At 33.6% G+C, this 23,190-nt stretch overlaps 1 long non-coding RNA gene across 1 annotated transcript in view; it reads left to right on the plus strand.

Moving 5' to 3' along the window:
• Positions 1-3,706: 3,706 nt before the first annotated feature.
• The window catches only part of LOC100937185 (uncharacterized), a 32,191-nt gene continuing 12,707 nt past the window's right edge, over positions 3,707-23,190 (plus strand). The window contains exons 1-3 of the long non-coding RNA XR_151274.4: positions 3,707-3,796; positions 4,540-4,615; positions 11,730-11,780. This is a non-coding gene — a long non-coding RNA (uncharacterized LOC100937185). The remainder of the gene's footprint in view (positions 3,797-4,539; positions 4,616-11,729; positions 11,781-23,190) is intronic.

Consider the following 23,190-nt stretch of genomic DNA (forward strand, 5'->3'; position numbering starts at 1 on the left):
ATCAAGAAAAAATTCAGAGCCCCAAAGTCCACCTGCAACTATAGAGTTCCTTAGTTCTCTATTTTATTTTCTGCCTGCTTTACATCAGATGTTACTTTTCTATTGAGATAAAAACCAGTTTAGATACAACTTTTTTTTTTCCCCTCCCAAACTGGTGAGTTTTTATGAATATCTCATAGCTATGGTTCTGAAGCAAAAGCTACAGGATCTTTGTTTGTATGAGTGTGTATGTATGTTTTATGTGTACGTACACGTATTTTGTTACATGTTTTTGGCCACTAGCTACCAAATTGGCTTAAAGAGTATGCATAAATTAAATAAGAAGCCCAAATGCTTTTCAAGTTCATGTGACTTAAGTAAAATCCTTAATAAATAACTGGCTTTAAAAATATTAGTAAAGTAGTATTAGAAATGTCTTAAGAATTGTCAGCATTTTTATTTTCATTAATTAATCAAGCAGTTTTATACTTATGGGTGCAGAATACTATTATAAGCTTTCAAAATTTGCCAAAACACTTATACAATTATAACCCCATCCCAAAACAGAATGATCTTTCCTTGTGTAATTTTTAATAAATAAAACTTTTTTTTTTGTTTAATGAAAACAGATAAATTCTGAATTATGGGTAAAATACCTGTATTTTTAGCCTTAAGATTTTACTTAGGTGAACAACTGAAATTCATAGGCTTTAAAGATAGTTAACAACAAAATAACTTTAAATGATAATATTCAGAGTTTTTATAAGTAATCTAGGTAAACTATTAAATAACCAGGTAAATGTACTAGAATAAATGCTTGTAAACAAACTTGTCAAATAATTTAGAATCTAAGGTTATATTACATAATAGATATTATTTCTGCCAGCTTTATATCTGATGTTACTTTTAATTAATATTTGTAATTAGTTAAATGGGTAATTACCGAATTAAAAATTATAGAAAAAACATTTTTAAAAATGTTTTTATTAAAAGGTAAATATTTTTTGTCTAATCCAAAGCTTATTTAAAGGTTATATATAAAACAAGGTGAAATGAACCAAGAAATAAGAGAGATATAGAGAAAGTTACAGATATGAAGAGGTATTTTTGGTAAGAAATCTTAAAAGAAAAGCAATATCATATAAGAAAAAATCTTGTATGATGAATTTTTTGTCCTAAAATGAAATCATTCATTGTTCAAAAAAGAGGAATATTTAAGACAAACCAGAAAGTCCAAAAATGTTGTGAATGGTCTGTGTAAGTCATAATAAGATTAGTAAAAAAGGAAATTATAAAAATGTTATGTGATTAAGTTGGCTATAATTAAAGAAAATTATAGTAAATTGTTTTCCTAAAAATTGAAATTTGATATTAAAAATAGTCAAATATAAAATTAAAAAATTGATTAGAAGATTTTATTAAAAATATTGAGTTACTCTTAGTGTGAGAAGTTTTTAATTTTTAAATTCTATAGTGCTTCTTTTTGAAATTATTCAGATTAATATCTCAGAAACTGCAACCTGTTGCTTCAGTTCTTTCTCTCTTTTGCAAGGCCTGGGATGGTAACTCTTTCTTTCACCTTTTGTTGGTTCCTGTAACTTTTAAAATTAATTATCTAAAGTAAGGGAGAGAATTTTTGAAAATAAGCAAAAGAAAAATCTTTTGGATCTGCTCTTGTCTGTATGTCTGTTATATCTATATGTTTGTACGTGTCATGTGGAAGTGATATTTCACTACCAAACTATATGAAAGGGCTCTAATCAATTTGTTTAAAGAAAAGAAAGTGCCTATCAGTCTGATAGAAGCTAGCTCAGATCCTTTTTAATTCACATGACCTTGGTAATCTTTGGTAAGCTTAATTTGGTAAATTTAGTCTCAAAATTATCTCTAGTAGTTTAAAATCTTAAAGTCATATTATGTTACATTACATAACTTCAATTTTTTTCACTGGGAATTTGGGTTACTAAGATTTAAAATAAGAGACACTAAAAGGTGTTTTTGGTGAAGTTTGTAAAAACACAATGATGTGGTTTTGCTAAGGAAAATGTAATTTTTTTTTCTATTTTGGAGACTATTTCAGAATTGCTTTAAAATAAAGAAAAAGAAAGTATAAATAAAACTAAATGGGTAAAGAGAAAAATAAAAAGGTGGGTGATGAGAAAGCTTGATTATTGAGTGGCCACGTGGTTACCCATCTTAAAGAGCTGCAGCTGGGCTGCATTCAATTACTAAAGGTAAAAGCTACGGTAGAATTCAGAGATGGATCATACTCATAGTCCCAGGGCATTAGTTCACTGAACTAATTAATTACAGAAATGCAAATTAGTAAGAAAAAACAAAATATTTAATCTCTTGGTTATTGTTATCTGTAATAGCTAAATGAAAGTAAAAGAATGCTGGGTTTGGCTTGAAGGCTGGGCCAAGCTCAGATGTGTGTCTGTCTCAGGTCAGGCCACTAGCCTGAAAGCTACACACAAAAGGAAAAATTAAGCCAGGGCAACAAAACTTACCTCTTAGACCTGTGGTTACCAAGGAGTTAGTCAATGCAGGAGAAGGGCAAGACCAAGTAACTATTAAAACCAGAGTGTAAGGGAATTGTTCCATTTTGTAGATTGATATCATCAATTTCCTGAGAAATCTTTACTATAGTAAATTGTAAAAATAACTACTTTAAGGACAGAATCTTTAATTTTAAATGCTACAGAATGAAAGTGCAAGTTTAAGTTGATGCGAGACCCATAGCTTACTATTAAACAATTGCTGATGAATATATGTGATCCAAATGCACAGGAGGTTATACCTGAGAGAACAACCAGCCCAGTGACCCAGATAAATGCCACTGTAAGGTCTATTTACCCTAAGAAGGAAACTGCCTAACTCTCCCTATAAATGCCAAGTACAGCACTCTGGATAAAGCAGTTAATATGCTTCATACGAAAGCCCTGTGGGACTGGCTTTATGATGATCCACCCTGTTCATTCTCTAACATTAAAAGGCCCCACACCCATTTTCTGCATTTACCCCAAATTGGGGAAATTTAAGAAATATCAAAAGGCAAAGGTTATAATAAGAAGCTAATATTGCATGAAGCAAGGCTAAGGCAAATTATGATAAAGATTGACAAAAGAGACCGAGTTCCCTGGCTCAACCCACTGCTGGTGATCCAGATCCTCTTTCAAGGGAAAGGGTAAAGTGGACTGGGGGTAGAAAAAAAAAAGGTCCTGGGACCAAAACATAAAAATGTATAAGTTAATAGAGTTATGAAACTTGAGATGTTTAAACAGATTTCATGTAAGTTAGTTGTGACTCCTTTACATAAATGGCTATGAAAATAGGTATTGTATCTGACGGGGGATGGTTCCCTTATGTAATACCATAAAACCGAAGGCATGTAAATCTATCCTATGAGAACTGTTCATTGGACTGTGGAGGAAAAGTTAAATATTAAATTTGAACTCAATTGAACATGGACACAAACACTGGTCACCAAGTCCCGGAAAAGGTTGTGTGAGCCCCTTGAGGCGTTTATCCAGCACTGTTTTGGACAAATCTCTGTTTCAATCTACTCCTATATGTTAGTTATTGAAAAACAGTAGACAATCACAAAAACAAGTTGACGTTTTTGTATTCCTTGAGCCCAGTCATGAAGGGCCCTCGTGATTGGGCCTCATGCCAAACAACTTGTTACAAAAAGAGCTAGGGTCCCAGACTGCGCCGAAGCTTCATGAGACTGCTCCTCGTCTGTGGACGGACGAGTAGCTGACTCTGGAGCCCAGGCTGTTGCTATCCAGTCTGGTGGTGAATCCTCCACAGTCTGGTGAGTGTAAAAATCTTTTCTTTTCTCCCCTTCCCATTGCGATTTGCTTATTATGTCAATCTGCTTATTATATCATTTGCTTATTATTATATAATTTGCTTATTACATCTGCATTTCCATATACATGGGATAAAGTTTGTTTACTTTTAAAGGTATTGTGTGTGCGTCTTTTCCTCTCCCCTTGTGCTTTTCCCGAAGAGAATATGGACATGCTAAATAAATAGGAACTAGTAAGATTGCCTGAGCCCACAGAATATAGGGCAAAAGTTGGAGTGCTAATCAGGAAAAATCCTCCACTTTATAGCCCTTTGTGGAACATTTATTGGGACTTATGACAAAAGACTGTAAGCACTTCCCAATGACAACTACTGGACTAGAGAATTTCCACCTGAGGAGCATTTACTGCCTTGCTATGAAATGTTAATTGAAGCTACCCTTATGCTAATGGAAATAATGGTGCCCCAAAGAGTTCTATAATAAAATAAAAATGGTTTAAATAGAATCTTACTACCTAGGGATGGCAGAAGGAAATTCTCATGAGCAGGGAGCCTCCATTTTCCCTAGAAGTAACTAACTGTGTGAGGAGCTGCTAGATTCTACAGTGCCTAATAAACAGCTGTTATCTAAGATGAGCTACTTAGCATGTGAATAGCAGTTCCAAGGTGAACAAACAACATCTTGTTTGGAACGGTGCTGCTCCAAGGAAAATTCTAGAAAATCTTTTTCTTTTCTGTTTTTTATAGTTTAGAGCAATTGGATGAAGTATATTTTTGTGAGCAAATTTACCTTTCTCTCTGAATTCTCCAAAATTCAGAAACTGTGAGTATTCTGATTTTATGAAAATATATTTATTTACATAAGTTTAGTAAGACTCTTTTCTTTTAAAACAGGACAATTTGAGACACTGGTTATTTTACCAAGGCTTTGACTAGAATAACATATTGTTAGGTAAAGTTTCAGAAAAGCCAACTTAGAAGGAGCCTATATGGCAATCAATTCTTGCTGCAATTTATGCAAATAATCAGGCAAAGTACAATGAGCCTAAAACTTATTTTGCACACAAATTAGTCTGACTATAATTTCTCCTCAATAGGAAAGGAGGGTTAGAGAGAGGAAGAAATTGTTTCAAAGTAAGACTATTACACTTTTTACTAGATTTCAGCCCTGACTTTTGTTTTTGAGTGTAGATTGAATCATGAATTATTTCTTCGCTACAAGATGCAAATTTCCCTCATTTGGCATTCCACTAGGCCTGATCTGTTTTTCACTGCAAATACCCCGCTGTTTAAGGCTATAGAAGCCCCCTCCCTCTAGGCCCAGGGACTATCATGGAAGAGGTTGGTTGGCACATAAGATTGTAAGGGCTGGTTTTGAGGGATAGAAGTAGATCAAGGTCAGACACTCCAAAACAAAGATGGGTACAAACACACCTAAACAGCCAGTAAAACAAAGGACTTTGTTTTCTGAGCTATTATGTGGCACCTTTTCATTTACCTCAACCATAAGGAATTTCCTGCTTCCGATACAATTAAGAGAAAATAATTACAAAGAGGATTATGATACCTTGTGACCAAGCCTCCTGAGTATAATACTCCTAGTTATGAGTTGTGCAAATAAATATATATTTAAAATTTATTTTTCAGAACAATGTTATGCTTTATATAGTGAATTGTTATATGTCTGTAACTAAAACCAAGGTTGCAGTAGCTCAACACACAGAAGTTAAATATAATTCAGTTTTGTAACCTCGCCTTTGGCTTTTTGTTTGTTGGCTCTTTAAAACAACAAAAAAATTAAGGGATAATGAATGCCTGTCCATGTTCATTCCTATCTGGCCTAGAATATTTAATTGGCTATAAGTCTGTTGACTCTAAGTCCCTCTGCCACAGAGTGTCCCACCGAGGGACAAGATGGACCTAAGGCAGACAGTCCTGTAGCCCTGGCAATGCTATGGAACAAAATAAACATTTGGTGGCCACTGATGCTGTCTCTGGCAAACTTTGGCCAGAAGAGGGAGAATGTTAAACCAAAATAAAATTCTAAGGTCCCCAAACCATATGAATGGCTTTATCATATGTGAATCCTTAACCTTGGCAAAATAAACTTTCTAAATTGATTGAAACCTACCTCAAATACTTTTGGGTTCACAGTTTGAATAAAAATAAAAAAAAAAATTCAAATTCAAGTGACATAATGTTTTTCTGAAATCCAAATGCTTAAACAAGAATAAACAGTTTTAAAGGATATTGGTAATTATATCTCAAAAATATTTGAGAAACATATTATGTTGAGATAAAAGAGAACCTTAAAATAATATCTGCTTGTTGTAATACTGTGTAATGTTTCATAATGAGGCATAAATACTATTTCCTTTGCTGAGTACAGGGAGTAATAATAATAATAAAATTTTCAGGGTCCTTTTATAAAAAAATTGACTACTATAATATCAGATATGCTGTGTAGGCATTCCTTTATAGCTTATAAACTAAGTTTTGAAAAGTATAACCAGTACGTAGTTAAGCTATCTTTGAAGCTATCTTGTTGCAACAAAATTTTCTATTGCACCCCTTATTTGAAACTTTTGCTACTTAAAATCTTTTACTACTTAAAGCTTGATATTCTTCCCTGGTGTATTCAAGAACTCATCCAGTTGATTGAATCAGTTAATTGCTCTTCTTCTTCTTTTGTTTGCAGATTAAATGCTTGTCTCACCTTCACGTGTTATTACACTTCATAAGGAAGAGAAGAAAAGTTATAAGACAATAAAAACAAATATTTTCAACTTCAGAATTTTATTTATGACTATATCATTTTACAAGAATTTATAACTACTTATGTTTTTGTAGAATTGTAAACATGGATTGCAATAACTTGTATATGATTAACACACTAATTGAAATAAGAAAAATGTTACTAAAATCTGCTTCTAAATTTTTTAAGTAGTGAAAATTCTATGTATAATACTTGTATATATGTATTAATATTATTTGGAGCAGATAATGTTGGTTTATGCCTCAAAGCATATTTGATGTTTTATGTGATTTATTTGGTTAAAATTAATTAATCATTTAATTAAAAATTTAGAAGCTCTATTTAAAATAAGCTTGCTGTGCAAGTAAATTACAATGGTTTATATATAGGTAATAAAACAGAATTAAGCAGCTAAAACCATCTAATACTACAGTTGGTTAAAGAGGTCAAAAAAGATATGTATACTTTTTTAAAAATTCATTTATTTATTTGAGATAAGGTCTCACTCTGTCACCTAGGCTAGAGTGCAGGAGTGTGAACATAGCTCACTGCAATCTAGAACTTCTGGGCTCAACTGATCCTCCCACCTCAGCCTTCTGAGTGGCTGGGACTATAGGTACATGTCACCATGCCTGGTAATTTTTTACTTTTTTTGTATAGATGGTGTCTTGCTTTGTTGCCAGGGCTGGTCTTGACCTCCTAGGCTTAAGTGATCCTTCAGCCTTGGCCTCCCAAAGTGCTGGAATTAGAGGTGTGAGCCACTATGCCCACCCAGCTTGGTCAATTTAATATCAATTAATGACAAACAAAACAAAGCACACAGCACAACTCATTTTTCTATTTGTCTGGTGCTCATTCCTCTATGTAATAAAGGATCAGTGGGTATAGATAATGTGCTAATATGGAAAATAAAATAATTTTTTAAAATAATTAATGTCTTAGAAGCCAAGAAAAGACAAAAAAAAAAAGAAAAGAACCTTGAGAACAAAAGAAAATGAAAAGCAAAATGACAGATTTAATGTCAAGATTATAGAAAAGTAAATTCATTATAAATGTACTACAATCTCCAAATAAAAGGGAGACATTGATAGAATTAATACAGAACCAAAGTCAATCTATATGCTGACCTCAAGAAAGTAATTTTACTTGTAAACAGGTCAAAAGTTAAAAGATAGTTTCATCGTAATTTTTTTTTGAAGTTAAGAAGTAGAAAAGACCATACCTTGACATTGTTATGTATAAAAATCTGATGTATCTATATTAATGTTAAAAAAAGAGACTTCAAAACAATTTATGTTCTCTGAGAAAAAGAGGGATTTTTTTTAATGATACAGAGACTAGCTCACCAAGATGACATAATAATCTCAAACGTATATGGGCTTAATAACAGAACTTTGAAATATATGAAGCAAAAATCAAAATAATTGAAAGCAGAAATAGATAAATTCACTCTATAAGACTGAGATTTCAACAGACATCTGCTTTTCATTTATATAACATTTATAGGGGAAACAAATATGAATATAGAAGACTTAAATTACATTGTCAACCAGTTTTTTCTAAATTACATTTATAGAACATTCTACTTCAAAACAGAAGAGCATGCATTCTTTCCAGATGAAAATGGAATATTCATTAAGATGTGTGTATGATTTAATTAGTTTAAAAGGAATAAAATCATCTGGCTTTGTTATTCCCATGGAATATAATCAGCAATAAGAAAAATAGACATCTATAAAATTCCTAACATTGGAAACTTGAAACCACATTTTTAGGTGTGACTTCCACTTTTGGGAAGATGGAGTAGAAATACTTTTTCCTATTCCTCTCACTAATCATAGCTAAAACCTTGTACATTATACATAAAATAAATGTAAAAAGACCTATATAGGTGTAAAGAAGACAGTAGACCAGTGAGGGACCTCAGGAACAAAAAACAACACAATGATAGTTTCTTGGGCTTGGTTTTTGTCTCATATATACTAGACTTGGAGCTGAAAAAGCTGCCTGAAAGTGCCAATGGACACAGACAAAAAACCTCCAGAAAATGACACTTTTCTCTAGCCAAAGAACTAGGAGAAAAGCAGCTTAGCTAGAGAGAAAACTTTTATGTAATAACCACTCTACTCCAGGCAAACACCAAAAAACAAATCAAGAAAACAACATCCACAAAAATTTTGGTTGAGTCAGCAAAGACTGACCTGGAAATCTTGATTTTCACAGTCACAAGTTTGTTAAAAGATAACTGTTGGTCCTGATGGTAGAGAAAGTCAAATAGGAAATCAATACATCACCGTCAGCCTGTAACAAGTCCTCTGTCCAGCAATGTCAGTGAAAACCACAATGAAGAACATGAGCTTTCACCTCACCCATTGGTAATGTAGTGCCCTTCATCCTCGATGCCTGGGTGGCGTCAGAGAAAGCCTACTGGAGAATCAGGAATTTCACCATTACCCAGTTGATAACAAGCCACTCTCACCATAATGTCGGTAGATGTCATGTGAGGCACCAACACATCAGCACTCACCCAGTGGTATCAAAAGACCACTCCCCTTGGGTTTTGATGGAGGATGAGTAAGTAACCTGGACTTGTATTTACAACCAGCTGCTTTTCTTCCTCTGCTGGAGCAGTGTCACAGAAAGCCAGTTAAAACAGAAAGTTTAAAGAAAATTTAGTGTCCCACAACATAACATAAAAATGTCAAGTGTTCAATAATAAATCACTTATCATACCAAGAAGTAGGAAGATATCAAACTTGATTAAAAAGGTGAGCAATAGAGGCCAACAATGAGATGACAGAGATGTTCATATAATCTAAAAATATTTTAAAGCAGTTACAATAATTATACTTCAGTAAGCAATTACAAACAAATATCCTTAAAAAACAAAAGAATGAGTCAACAAAGAGTTGAAACATCTTAGCAGAGAAATAGAACATATCAAGAGGAGCCAAATGGAATTTTAGAATTAAAACATTCAATTACCAAAATATAAAGTTCAGTGGATGGGTTCAATATAGAATAGAGGGGAGAAAAAAATGAATGAGAGACTGTAGGTAGAAATTATACAATCTGCAAAATTGAGAAAATTAGACACAAATTCTCCAGCAACCTGTGAAAATATAGCCATGTATCACTTAACAATGAGGATATATTCTGAGAAATACATCCTCGGGTGATTTTGTCATTGTGCAAACACCATAGAGTATATTATACACATGAAAAAATGCTCATCATCACTGGCTGTCAGAGAATTGCAAATCAAAACCACAATGAGGTACCATCTCACACCAGTTAGAATGGCAATCATTAAAAAGACAGGAAACAACAGGTGCTGGAGAGGATGTGGAGAAACAGGAACACTTTTACACTGTTGGTGGTACTGTAAACTAGTTCAACCATTGTGGAAGTCAGTGTGGCGATTCCTCAGGGATCTAGAACTAGAAATACCACTTGACCCAGCCATCCCATTACTGGGTATATACCCAAAGGACTATAAATCATGCTGCTATAAAGACCCATGCACACGTATGTTTATTGCAGCAGTATTCACAATAGCAAAGACTTGGAACCAACCCAAATGTCCAACAATGATAGTTTGGATTAAGAAAATGTGGCACATATACACCATGGAATACTATGCAGCCATAAAAAATGATGAGTTCATGTCCTTTTTAGGGACGTGGATGAAATTGGAAACATCGGTCTCAGTAAACTATCGCAAGGACAAAAAACCAAACACCGCATGTTCTCACTCATAGATGGGAATTGAACAATGAGAACACATGGACACAGGAAGGGGAACATCACACTCTGGGGACTCTTGTGAGGTGGAGGGAGGGGGGAGGGATAGCATTAGGAGATATACCTAATGCTAAATGGTGAGTTAATGTGTGCAGTACACCAGCATGGCACATGTATACATATGTAACTAACCTGCACATTGTGCACATGTACCCTAAAACTTAAAGTATAATAATAATTAAAAAAAAGAGTATATTATACACAAATCTCAGTGGTGTAACCTACAAAGCCTATTGCTCCTAGGCTAAACTGGTACAACATGTAATACTGTAGGCAACTGTAACAAAATGGTAAGTATTTGTTTATCTAAACTTATCTAAACATAGAAATGGTACAGTTAAATCATGCTATTATGATCTTATGGGACTACCACAATATATATGACCCATCATTGACCAAAACATCATTATGTAGCGAATGATCATATAGTGAAATATCTACATTTTCTGTCGTCAAAGCACTGGAATAAGAAAAAAGACTGGGGTAAAAAATTACCTGAAGTAATAATAGCGGTATACTTCCCCAAATTTGGCAAAAAACCATAAAAGATATAAATTCAAGAAGCTGAATGAACACCAAACAGCATAAGACTAAATAAATCAATATCACTATGATACATCTTCATTATATTTTAGAAACTGTAGGAAAAAAACTATTATAATGACAGAAATTTTTCTTCACAAACAATGGAGGCCAGGAAAGCTCAGAAACCTATAGACAGTGAAAATAGCCTTCAAGAATGAAAGGAAAATCAAGACGTTCTCACAGGAGTGATAACTAAGAAAATTTGTTACCAGTAAATCTATTGTAAGGAACAGTAGGGGCAGAATAAGTGGGGATTCTTAATTGGTATAAAAAATATAGTTAGAGAGAATAAGATCTAGTGTTTAGTAGCACAATAGAATGACTATGTTAATAAGAACTATAGTATATTTCAAAATAACTAAACAAGTGAAACTTTATACTAACATGTATCTAGTAATATATATAGTATATCTCAAAATAACTGAACAAGTGAAACTGTTAAAATTAACATATATCTAGTAAGAGTAAGAAACTGGAATGTTTCTAACAAAAAAAGTCCTTTAAGTAATGGATATCCCAATTACCATGATTTGATTATTACACATTGTATGCTTGGATCAAAATTTCACTTTTACCCCATAAATGTGTAAAGCTGTTATGTATCTATAAAAATTGAAAATTAAAAAAATAAATAAAAGTGAAAAAACTCTTTAAAAAATAAAGCAAAAAATGAAGAAACAAATAATGAAAAAATCAGCTAATACGAAACACTCTTCTCTTGAGTTGTCTAAATTATTGTTGACATTGAGTCAAAAATTATATCACTGATTTATTTTGTTCTTATTATATGTAGAGGAATTATTTAAGACAGTTATAGCAGGAATCAGTAACAATGAAAACAGAGGTAAGATTTCTATATTTCACTTGAGCTGATAAAAATGATAACACCACTATACCACGATAAATTATGTATATATATAATGAAATACTTGGCGCAACCACCAACAAAGCTTATAGAAAAAAGAAATAGATAGATAGATACATACACACCCAGAGAGAAATGGAAGTCAAAAAACATTTAAAGTACTCATCATAAAAGCAGAAAAAATCAGAAAAAATATTAAAAAAGAGATAAACTAAAACAAAAATGAAATGATAGACTTTAAACCTAACATCAATACTTATATTAAATGCAAATGGTCTGAATTGTCCAATAAAAAGATTGGCAGAGTGGATTAAATAACATGACTCTATTATTTTTTGTCAACAAGAAATTCACTTCAAGTATAATGCTATAGGCAGGTTGACACTAAAAGGATGGATAAAGACAAATCATGAAAATGTGAATCATGTTAACGTGAAAACAAGCTTGAATATAATATTAGATAAAGTAGACTTCAGAGCAAAGACAATTATTACAGACAGAGAGGGACATTATATAATGATAGAAAGGGCAATCTACCAAAAAGACATAGCAATCCTAAAGTTCATGCACTGAACACCAGAGCTATAAAATATGTGAAGTGAAAACTGAAAAAAACTGAAAAAGAAATAGACAAAACCACAACAATGATCAGAGACTTCAACATCCTTCTCTGAAGAATTAGTAGAGCAACTAAATAGAATTTCAGCAAAACTCAGCAACACCATCAGCCACCAAAATCTAATCAATATTTCTAGAACATGCCAAGCAACAACAGGAGAATACACATTAATTTTAAGTGCCCACAGAACATAACCAAAGAAAGATAATATTCTGGAACATTAAAAAAACTTCAAAAATGTAAAACCCTAGAAATCATACAGAGTACGCTCTCTAATCACAATGGTATCAAACTAAAAATCAGTAACAAAAAGGTAACAGAAAAATATTCAAACACTTGAAAATTATCTAGACACTTGTAAATAATCTATGGGTCAAAAAAGTCTCAAAGGAATTTGTGAAAATATATTGAAATAAAATGAAATGGAATAGACAATGACCCAAATTTGTGGGAGACAGCTAAATCAGTGTTGAGAAAGAAATGTATAGCTATAAATAAAGACATTCAAAAAAATTAAAAGCATCAAATAAATCATCTACTCTCTCACTTAAAGAACATATATAAAAAGCTGTAAAATAAACCCAAAGTAAGCATAGGAAACAAGATAATAAGACTGTAAGTGAATAAAATAAAAAATAAAAACATAAATATTGGAAAACAACCAATGAAACAGAGAGTTTGTTCTTTGAAAAAATCAATAATATTAACATATATCTAGTAAGAGTAAGGAAAAAAGCATAACCAAATTATTAGTATAAATATCAGGAATAAAAATAGGATACAATTATAAATCCTATAGATATAAAAAAGGTAATAAAGGAATACTATAAACAACTCTAAAAGATATAAATTTGACAACTTAGACAAACAGGACCAAGTCTTGAAAACATTTTCACAACTCACCCAAGATGAAATAGATAATTTGAATAACTTTATAGCTATTAAGCAAGTGGATTTTTAAATTATAAACCTCCTGAAAATGAAAGTTCTATGCCCAAATGGTTTTCATCAAGAATTATATCAAACTTTTGAAGTATTAATATGAGTTCACAAACTCTTTCAGATAAGTAAAGAGGAAGCAACAATCTTTATTTTATAAGACTACTATTATGCTGATATCTGATATCAAAAAAAGAAAGCACAAAAAATATAGAGTCCACCACTTATGAATATAAACACAAAATTATTTTTAAAACGTTAACAAGTCTAATTTAGTAATAACAATTATACACCATGACCAATTAAGGTTACACTAGGAGCACATGACTAGTTCAAGGGTCACAAATTAATTAATGCCATGACATATAATTTTAGACTAGAAAGAAAAATCACTTGATTATAACAATCTATGCAGAAAAAAAACATGTGAAACATGTCAACACCCATTTATTATAAAAACTCTCAGGAAAACAGGAATAAAGAGGAGTCCTCCTTCAACTTGGTAAAGATAATCTACAAAAAACCCTACAGCTAACATTATACTTAATGATAAAAAATTGACCATTAAATCAACACTTGCAGCATAATCAGAAAAGAACAAAGTTGACTGAAGACATAGGATCCATGGTCTCTGCATAGTTTTGGGGTCCCCTTTAACTCTGTGATATAAAAACACTGTAAGTCACTGCCTATATTATGAGTTCACAAGAGGGATTAAGCAGGATTCTGAGGGATTGAACATTTTACTTAAAGAGACTCTGAAGTGTCATCCAAAAGAGATTGTTTTCATTAATTGTGGTAGGGAGTTGTATTAGTGTCCTATTACTGCTGTTACAGTTACCTAAAATATAGTAGCTTTAAATAGCATAATTTTGGGAGGAAATAAGTCCAGGATGAGTCTGACTAGGCTAAAATCAAGGTATTTTGGGGTTGTGTTGCTTCTGAAGACACTAGAGGAGAATCTCTCTTTGTGTTTCAAGCTTCTTGATGCCACCTTCATTTGTTTGCTCATGGCCGTTTGTTCCATTTTCAAAGCCAACAGTGTAACATCTTCAAATCTCTCTCTCTCTCTGAGGTTGACTCTCCTGCCTCTGTCTTATAAGCATCCTTGTGATTACATTGGCTCCATTGAGTAATACAGGATAATCCCTCCATCTCAAGATGTTTAATTTAATCACATCTGCATCTGTAAAGTCCCTCTTGCCATATTCACAGGTCCTCAGCATTAAACATGAGCAACTTAGAGGGAAGAACATTTTAATGGTTCCCACAAGAGTTGAAGTTGGAACAAATTAAATATATACAAAACATAATTTCTTATCAAAAAATGGCAAAAATGAGACAAATCTTATAAAATAGAGAAACTACATGTTAGTGCATTCTCATGCTCCTGATAAAGACATACCCAAGACTGGGTAATGTATAAAGAAAAAGATGCTTAATGGACTCACAGTTCCATATGGCTGTGGAGGCCTCACGATTATGACAGAAGCAAATGAGGAGCAAAGTCATGTCTTACGTGGCAACAGGCAAAAGAGAAGTGCAGTGCAAAAGAGGGGAAAATCTCCTTATAAAACTATCAGATCTCATGAGAACTAACTCACTATCATGAGAACAGCACGGGAAAGACCCACCCCCATGACTCAATTCCCTCCCACCAGGTTCCTCCCAATTCAAGATGATACTTTTGGATGGGTACAGAGCCAAACCATATCATTCTACCCCTGGCCCCTCCCAAATCTCATGTCCTCACATTTCAAAACCAATCATGCCTTCTCAACAGTCCAAAGTCTTAACTCATTTCAGTATTAACTCAAATGTCCACAGTCAAAATTCCCATATGAGACAAGGCAAGTCCCTTCCACCTATGAGCCTATAAAATCAAAAGCAAGTTAGTTATTTCCTAGATACAATGGGGGTACAGGCATTGGGTAAATATCCAAATGGAAGAAATTGGCCAAAACAAAGGGGCTATAGGCCCCAGGCTAGTCTGAAATTCAATAGGGCAGTCATTAAACTTTAAAGTTCCAAAATAATCTCCTTTTACTCCATGTCTCACATCCAGTTCATGCTAAAACAAAAGGTGTGCTCCCGTGGCATGGGAAGCTCTGCTCCTGTGGTTTTTCCAGGCACGTGGAGCAAGCTGTCAATGGATCTACCATCTGGGGTCTGGGGGAGAGTGGCCCTCTTCTCACAGCTCTTCTAGGTAGTGCTCCAGTGGGGACTCTGTGTGGTGGCTCCAACTCCATATTTCCCTTCTGAACTGCCCTAGCAGAGGTTGTTTATGAGGGCCCCACTCCTGCAGCAAACTTCTGCCTGGACACCCAGGCATTTCCATATGTCCTGAAATCTAGGTGGAGGTTCCAAAACCTCAATTCTTGACTTTTGTGCACCCACAGACCCAACTTCATATGTAAGCTGCCGAGGCTTGGGGTTTGCATCCTCTGAAGGAACAGACTGTGTGATGACCCCTTTAGCCACAGCTGGGCCTGAAACAGCTGGGATGCACAACACCATGTTTGGAGACTACATAGAGCAGGGAGTGGGACTCTGGGCCCAACCCACAAAACCATTTTTTCCTCCTAGGCCTCCAGGCCTGTGATGTCAGGGGCTGCCATGAAGGTCTCTGACATGCCCTAGAGACATTTTCCCCATTGCCTTGGAAATTAGCATCTGGCTCCTTGTTACTTATATGAATTTCTGCAGCTGGCTTGAATTTCTTCACAGAAAAAGAGTTTTTATTTTCTACTGCATCAGGCTGCAAACTTTTCAAACTTTTATGCTCTGTCACCTCTTGAATGCTTTGCTGCTTAAATTTCTTCCACCAGATACTCCAAATCATCTCTCTCAAATTCAAAGTTCCACGGATCTCCAGGGCAGGGGAAAAATGTCACCAGTCTGTTTGTATAGCAACAGTGATCTTTACTCTAGTTCCCAACTAGAGTAAAGTTCTTCATCTCCATCTGAGACCATTTCAGCCTGGATTTTATTGTCCATATCACTATCAGCATTTTGGTCAAAGCCAATCAAGAAGTCTCTCAGAAGTTCCAAACTTTCCTACATTTCCCTATCTTCTTCTGAGTCCTCCAAACTGTTCCACCCTCTGCCTGTTCCCCAGTTCCAAAGTCACTTTCACATTTTTGGGTATCTTTACAACAGCACCCTACTCCCAGTAACAATTTATTGTATTATTCATTCTCGCACTGCTAATAAAGGCATACCAGAGACAGGGTAATTTACAAAGGAAAGAGGTTTAATTGGCTCACAGTTCCACATGGCTGGGGAGGACTCACAATCATGACAATAGGCAAATGAGGGCCAAAGTCATGTCTTAAATGGCAGCAGGCAAGAGAGAAGTCCAGTGCAAAAGGGGGAAAAGCTCCTTATAAAATCATCAGATCTTGTGAAAACTAACCCACTATCATGACAACAGCACATGAAAGATCCATCCCCATGATTCAATTCCATCCCACCAGGTTTCTCCCATGACACAGGGGAATTATGCGAGCTACAATTCAAGATGAGACTTGGGTGGGGACACAGGAAAATCATATCACTCAGCATGTGTGAATTCATACATTTTCTCATGACATTATGAGGGTATAAAATGCAACAATAGCAACAACAGAAACCCATAAAAACTTCTACTGAACTTTGCACAGCATCCCTAGCATATAGATTGTTACTAAAATGTGAAAATCACACACACACACACACACACACCCCTCATGAGCATAGAGTTTAGTTCATATGTTGTTTAGGGTTGAAATTATGTTTCAGACAAATTCGCTAAACACAACAAATTGGTGGAATCATAAGGCCATCAGTACTCATTTGATTTATTAATGTTTGTTCTACAAGTGTATGTGAGGGACCCACTTTGCTAAAAATCGGTTAGATAATAAAAGGATATATAAATGAATAAGTCATATATCTGATATGTAGAGTGTGGTCATATAAAAAAGACAACTTCTCAAGTAAATATACAATCAGTTAAAAATAGTTTCATGCAACAATAGAGGTTAAAATTTCAATCAAAGGAATGATTACTTCAAAGAGTAATGATTGGCAAGATTACACAAGAAGATCATGTACATACAGATTCTGTGATCATGGCAAGGGATATGTCAGAGATTTACTAAAACCCCAGGTGCCCTTTACATTTTCTAATGGTGATTATTTGTTCATAGTATTGCAAAATAGAGAAATTATGAATAAATTTTTATTCCTAGCATCATTTGCTAATGTCTCCTGGAAAAAATTCTGAGCAACTATTTCTTTAATAAATAAAGCAAACTTTATTATTGAATATTTATTTAACAACCATATGCTTTATGGAAGCAGATGCTTATTTTTATATTAATTTAAAATAAATATATAAATTAGAGAACTCAAGTCTAATATAAGTTTGTTGGCCTGTTCTTTCAAATATTCAGCTGTTCTACACATAAGTTTCTGAAGTATTAATTTAGCCATAACTCTTAGTTGTCTATTCAATATCTGTTATACTCTTTTTCCCCACTGTAAAAATATCTATATTGAAGTTTCAACATGTAATGCTCAAAATACACACCTTTTTTATATTCTCTTGCAGCAAAGCTTGATCATGAGATAAAATTCTAGCCAATAATATGTAAGAGGAATTTGATAAAAGGCTTCAGTGAGAGTTTTAGTGTCTTCCTGATTAAAAAGAAAGGCTCATAAGTTTCTTTGGTTTTTATTCCTTCTTCTGTGTACCTGGAATACAGTCTGTTACCTGAAGGAGCATCTTATAAGTATAAGGAAACAGTAAATCTATTTTATGTTAAAGCCATTGATATTTGGACTTTTTGTTATTTGCAATAAATGTATTTATAATGCAAGCACTTATTTGTTGTGTTTTACATTGGTAACTTTTGCATATAAAAATGCAATAACCTTTACATTAGCACCCAGAAAAGAAATATTTATGTGTAAATCTAACAAACTATGTTCAAGACTTATACGAAGTAAAGTACAAAACTATGATGAAAGAAATTAAAGAAGAGCTAAAAACTTGGAGAGGTATTTCATGTTCATAAAGAGGAAGACTCAATATTGTAAAGATATCATTCTTTCCAACTTAATCTACAGTTTCTATGTAATCTCAATATAAAATCCCAACAAGTTATCTTACAGATAATGACAAATTGATTCTAATATTGATATGAATAGGCAAAAGATGCAGAATAGCAAACACAGTATTAAAGAAAAAGAATAAAGTTAGAGGACGGATACTACCTTGCTTTGACACTTTCTATAAAGCTAGGGTAATCAATTCAGGGTTGTATTGACAAAGAAATACACAAATAGATCAATGGAAAAGAATAGAGAGTGAAGGAATAAACCCATATAAATATAGCCAATTGATCTTTCACAAAGTACAAAGGCAATACAATGCAGGAAAGATATGAGGTAAATTTTAAAACTATGTAGAAAAATGGAATTGAAAGATAAAAATTAAAGATATAAACTTTTTAACATTAACTCCATCAAGTTCAAGACAATTTTGTAAAACATGGTACCAATTATTGAGTCAATCCCTAAAGAACTGACGGTCTTGGGAATTTAATGATGTCAATGCTTTTCTACATTATCAACTGAAGAAAAATGGCCATCCTTTTTAGATTTTTTTAATATTAGAAAAAGAAATCAGAAGAAATCAAATTAAAACTGCAAGGGGATGCCTAATGATTTCCCACTGAAACTCTTGCAAAATTGCTCTTGTTTGAGAGGTATGAGCAGGAACCTTGTCATGGTGGAGAAAAGACTCTAGTGAAGTTTTCTCAGGTGTTTTCTGCTAAAGCTGTGGCAAACTTTCTCAAAACACTCTTATAATAAACAGATGTTATCATTATTTGGCCCTCCAGAAAGTCAACAATCGAAATTCCTTTGAGCATCCTTAAAAACTGTTGCCATATATTTGCTCTTGACTGATCTGTTTTACTTTGACTAGTCCACTTCCATCTCTTGGTAGCCATTGCCTTGATTCTTCTTTGTCTTCAAGATCACACTGTTAAAGCCATGTTCCATCTTTTGTTACAGTTCTTCAAAGAAATGCTTCATGATATTGATTCCACTTTTTAAAATTTCAATTGAAAGCTCTACTCTTATCTGTAGCTCATCTGTGTGCAATGGTTTTGGCACCCACAAATTGAAAAGTTTGCTCACCTTTGATTTTACAATCAGAATTGTGTAGGCTGGACCAATTGAGGTTTCCAGGCTGTTACTTAATTGTGCTGTTAATTTTTGGTGCTCTTCAATTAGGGCACAGACAAGATTTTTTTTTTTTCTCACAAACTGATATGGATCATCTGCTCTTGCGAGCTTTCAACTTCAACATCATCTTGTCCCTTCTTAACTTGAGTTATAATTTGTAAACTGCTGATTTCTTTTGGCTATTGTCCCCATAGGCTTTTGGTCAATTATTTCTCTGTTTCTGCTCAAGCCTCACCATAAATTTGATGCTTGTTCTTGCTTCATTTTAGCAGAATTCATGTTGCTCTGATAGGGGTTATTTTCAAACTGGTGTCATATTCTTCTTAGCATCTCAAACTAGATCCTGTTTAGACATGTTACAACAAGACAATGCAAGTTTATTTTTGTGAAAAAAGTTGAAATTAATGGAAAATTTAGAAAATTTTTATGAACTGTTTGAAGATCCCTTGTAGTCTTTTCAGCAAATGGTCCTTGTACACTTGGACATCCACATACAAAAAGATGACTCTAGATACAGACCCTATTCTCTTCACAAAAATTAACTGAAAATGAATCACAGACCTAAATGTTAAATTGAAAAACCATAAAACACTTAGAGATTACATAGGAAAAAATAGATGACCTTTGATTTGGTGATGACATTTTAGATACAACACCAAAGGCATGATTGATGAAAGAAAAAATTAATAAAATAGATGTTATTCAAATTAAAAATTTCTGTGCTGAAAAAGACACTGTCAAGAGAATGAAAAGACAAGCATGGGAGAAGATATTTTCAGGACACACATCTGATGAAAGAAACTATTAGCCAAAATATTCAAAGAACCCTTAAAACTCAACAATCAAAAAGACACTAGATTTTTAAATTGGTGGAAGACCTAAACAGAACCTCACCAGAGAAAATATACAGATGGCATATAAGCATATGAAAACATGTTTCACATTATATGTCATCAGGAAAATGATAATTAAAACAATAATAAAAAACTACTACATACAAATTAGAATTGGCCACAGTCTAGAACATCGACAACATCAAATGGTGACAAGGATGTGGAGCAACAGGAAATCTCATTTATTGCTAGTGAAAATGCATATCGTACAGTTTCTTTGGAACAAAATTTGACAGTTTCTTGCAAAATTAAACATACTCCTATCATACTATTCAGTAATCACATTTCTTGGTATTCACCCAAAGGAGTTAAAAACTTACATCTATAAAAAACTTACACACAGATGTTTATAGCAACTTTATTCATAACTCTCAAAAACTTGGAAGCAACCAAGATGTTTTTCAGTATATGAATAGATAAATAAACTGTGTTAAAACAATAGAATATCATTCACTCCTAAAAAGAAACAGCTATAAAGCTACGAAAAGACATGGAGGAGCCTTAAACATATATTATTAAGTGAAAGAAATCAATTGAGAAAGACTGTATACTGTATGATTCCAACTATAGGGCATATAGGAAAGGCAAAACCATGGAGACAGTGAGAAGATTAGTGTTTGACAGGAGTTGCAAAAGGAAAGGATAAATAAGTAGAACACAAAATTTTGGGGGCAATAAATTTACTCCAGATGATAATAAATGGTAGATACATGTCATCATACATTTTTCATATTTTTTTATTCCTTCTTATACTACAAGGTATTTTGGCTTCTCTTTTTGAATACCTTTCAACATTTTTAATACAAAAAAACTGATAATACATAGTAATGAGCTGTTTAATAACATGGTACAAAAATATGATCAATAGATCCTCAATATTTTTTAAAATTAAAAATGTGAGTTAAGTGTTATGATTCTAAAGTCCTTATGAATAGAGTGATAGAAGGACTGATAATGTGTAGACATAAGAACAAAACACCCCATCAGTTTCTATAACTGCAGATCACAACACAAAGTGTTAGTTGTTCAATAAGACACACATGAATCTAAGATCTTACTAAATATCAAAATTTACTAATAATTTTAGGACCGTGGTGTAGGGACAAGAGTGACTTTATTAAATGCTAATCTGACACGTAACATCTGACTAACTCCAGTCCAGGAATGCTGCCAAAATGTCTAGTTGATGTATTATTGCTCCTTATGTAAGAACACCTATTCACAGAAAGTTTCCTCCAAAACAACCCTTATAGTCACAGAAATTATAGGCTGAAATATCTGCAACCACTTACACGTACCTTCTAGCATACATAGGCTTTTCCCCCAAGATGTAAGCCATGGGTCTGGAAGTTCACAGTGTAAAAATCTACCTGTGCTGTGGTTGCCCAAGGCCACCATTCTTTCTGCAAGTTTCCTTAATCAGTCACTCAAAACCAACAAACTGGATTTGTCTGCCTCCTTCTTCAGCTTCTTGGCTCCTTTGGCACTTGGAGGCCACATTGCATATATGACCCTTTTACAGAACACATGGGTAATTGTGAAGCATAGAAGAGGCATGGAGAAATCCAGGACTGTTCTTGAGTCCTAACTTTTTATTTTATGGTGCATCAGACACAGATTTAACATATAGGTCTCAGCTATGCTAGAAGGATATAACTTACACAAAAAGGAGCTATGCAAGTCATGAAATATTTTTATGTTGTGTGCTGAAAATTATCTAGTATAGAAGACATTTTCTAAGGGGATATTCTAGGTGAATTTACAATAAGCAACATAGATCAACCAGGTACATAGGCTGAATCATGTTCTCCCAAAATTCTTATGTCAAAGCTGTAATCCCCAGTATCTCAGAGGGCATCTGTATTTGAAGACAGGGCCTTTAAAGAGATAATAAAGTGAAAAAGCGACTGTTAAAGTGGACCTTCATTCAATTTGATTAGTGTACTCATAAAAGGAAATTTTGACATACAAAGAGAGAACAGCAATGTGTCTACACAGAGAAAAAACCATGTGAACACACAGCAAGAAGGTGGACATCCACAAGCCAAGGAGAGAGATGTCAGAGAAAATCAAACCTGTTGGTACCTCAATATTGTAATTCTTGCCACTAGAACTGTGAAAAAATAAATTTCTGTTGTTGAAGCCACTCAGTCTATGGTATATTGTTGTGGTAGCTCTGGTAAACTAATAGAGTTGTCCAAAATATTTCAAAGATAAGGGCTCACCCACTAGAAAATAACAACATATGTTTTGCAGAAGTCCTGCATCTTTTAATATGTTTAAAAGATGATTTGACTGGAACATCTTTCATTCTGTCCAATTTCTAAAGAAGAGGTGGAAAAAATAGATCACAGGCCTGCTGTTAACTCTTTCCTTTCATAAACTATGACATAGAAATTCCACTTGGTATATAACTAAAGACATTATCTCATAGGTAAGTATGAGGGAACATATTCAAGTATGGTATTACAGTGAGATTTGTTGTAGCAAGTTGTACATCATTAGGCAAGTGTGCAGTTTGCTTTGATGGGCATGCACCATGGAACCCTGGCCAGCTGTTAAAAGACTAGATACGAAAACAACAACATGGACAAATCTCTAAAATCGAATATCCAACACTTTTATTATGCAACTTAAAATTCAAGCACTGAATATAAATGCCTATTTAAAAAAAGTATGCCAAAATTTTTCCATGTTCAAC

Source organism: Pongo abelii, chromosome 15, assembly GCF_028885655.2.
Source record: "Pongo abelii isolate AG06213 chromosome 15, NHGRI_mPonAbe1-v2.0_pri, whole genome shotgun sequence".
In the NCBI taxonomy this organism is placed as follows: domain Eukaryota; kingdom Metazoa; phylum Chordata; class Mammalia; order Primates; family Hominidae; genus Pongo; species Pongo abelii.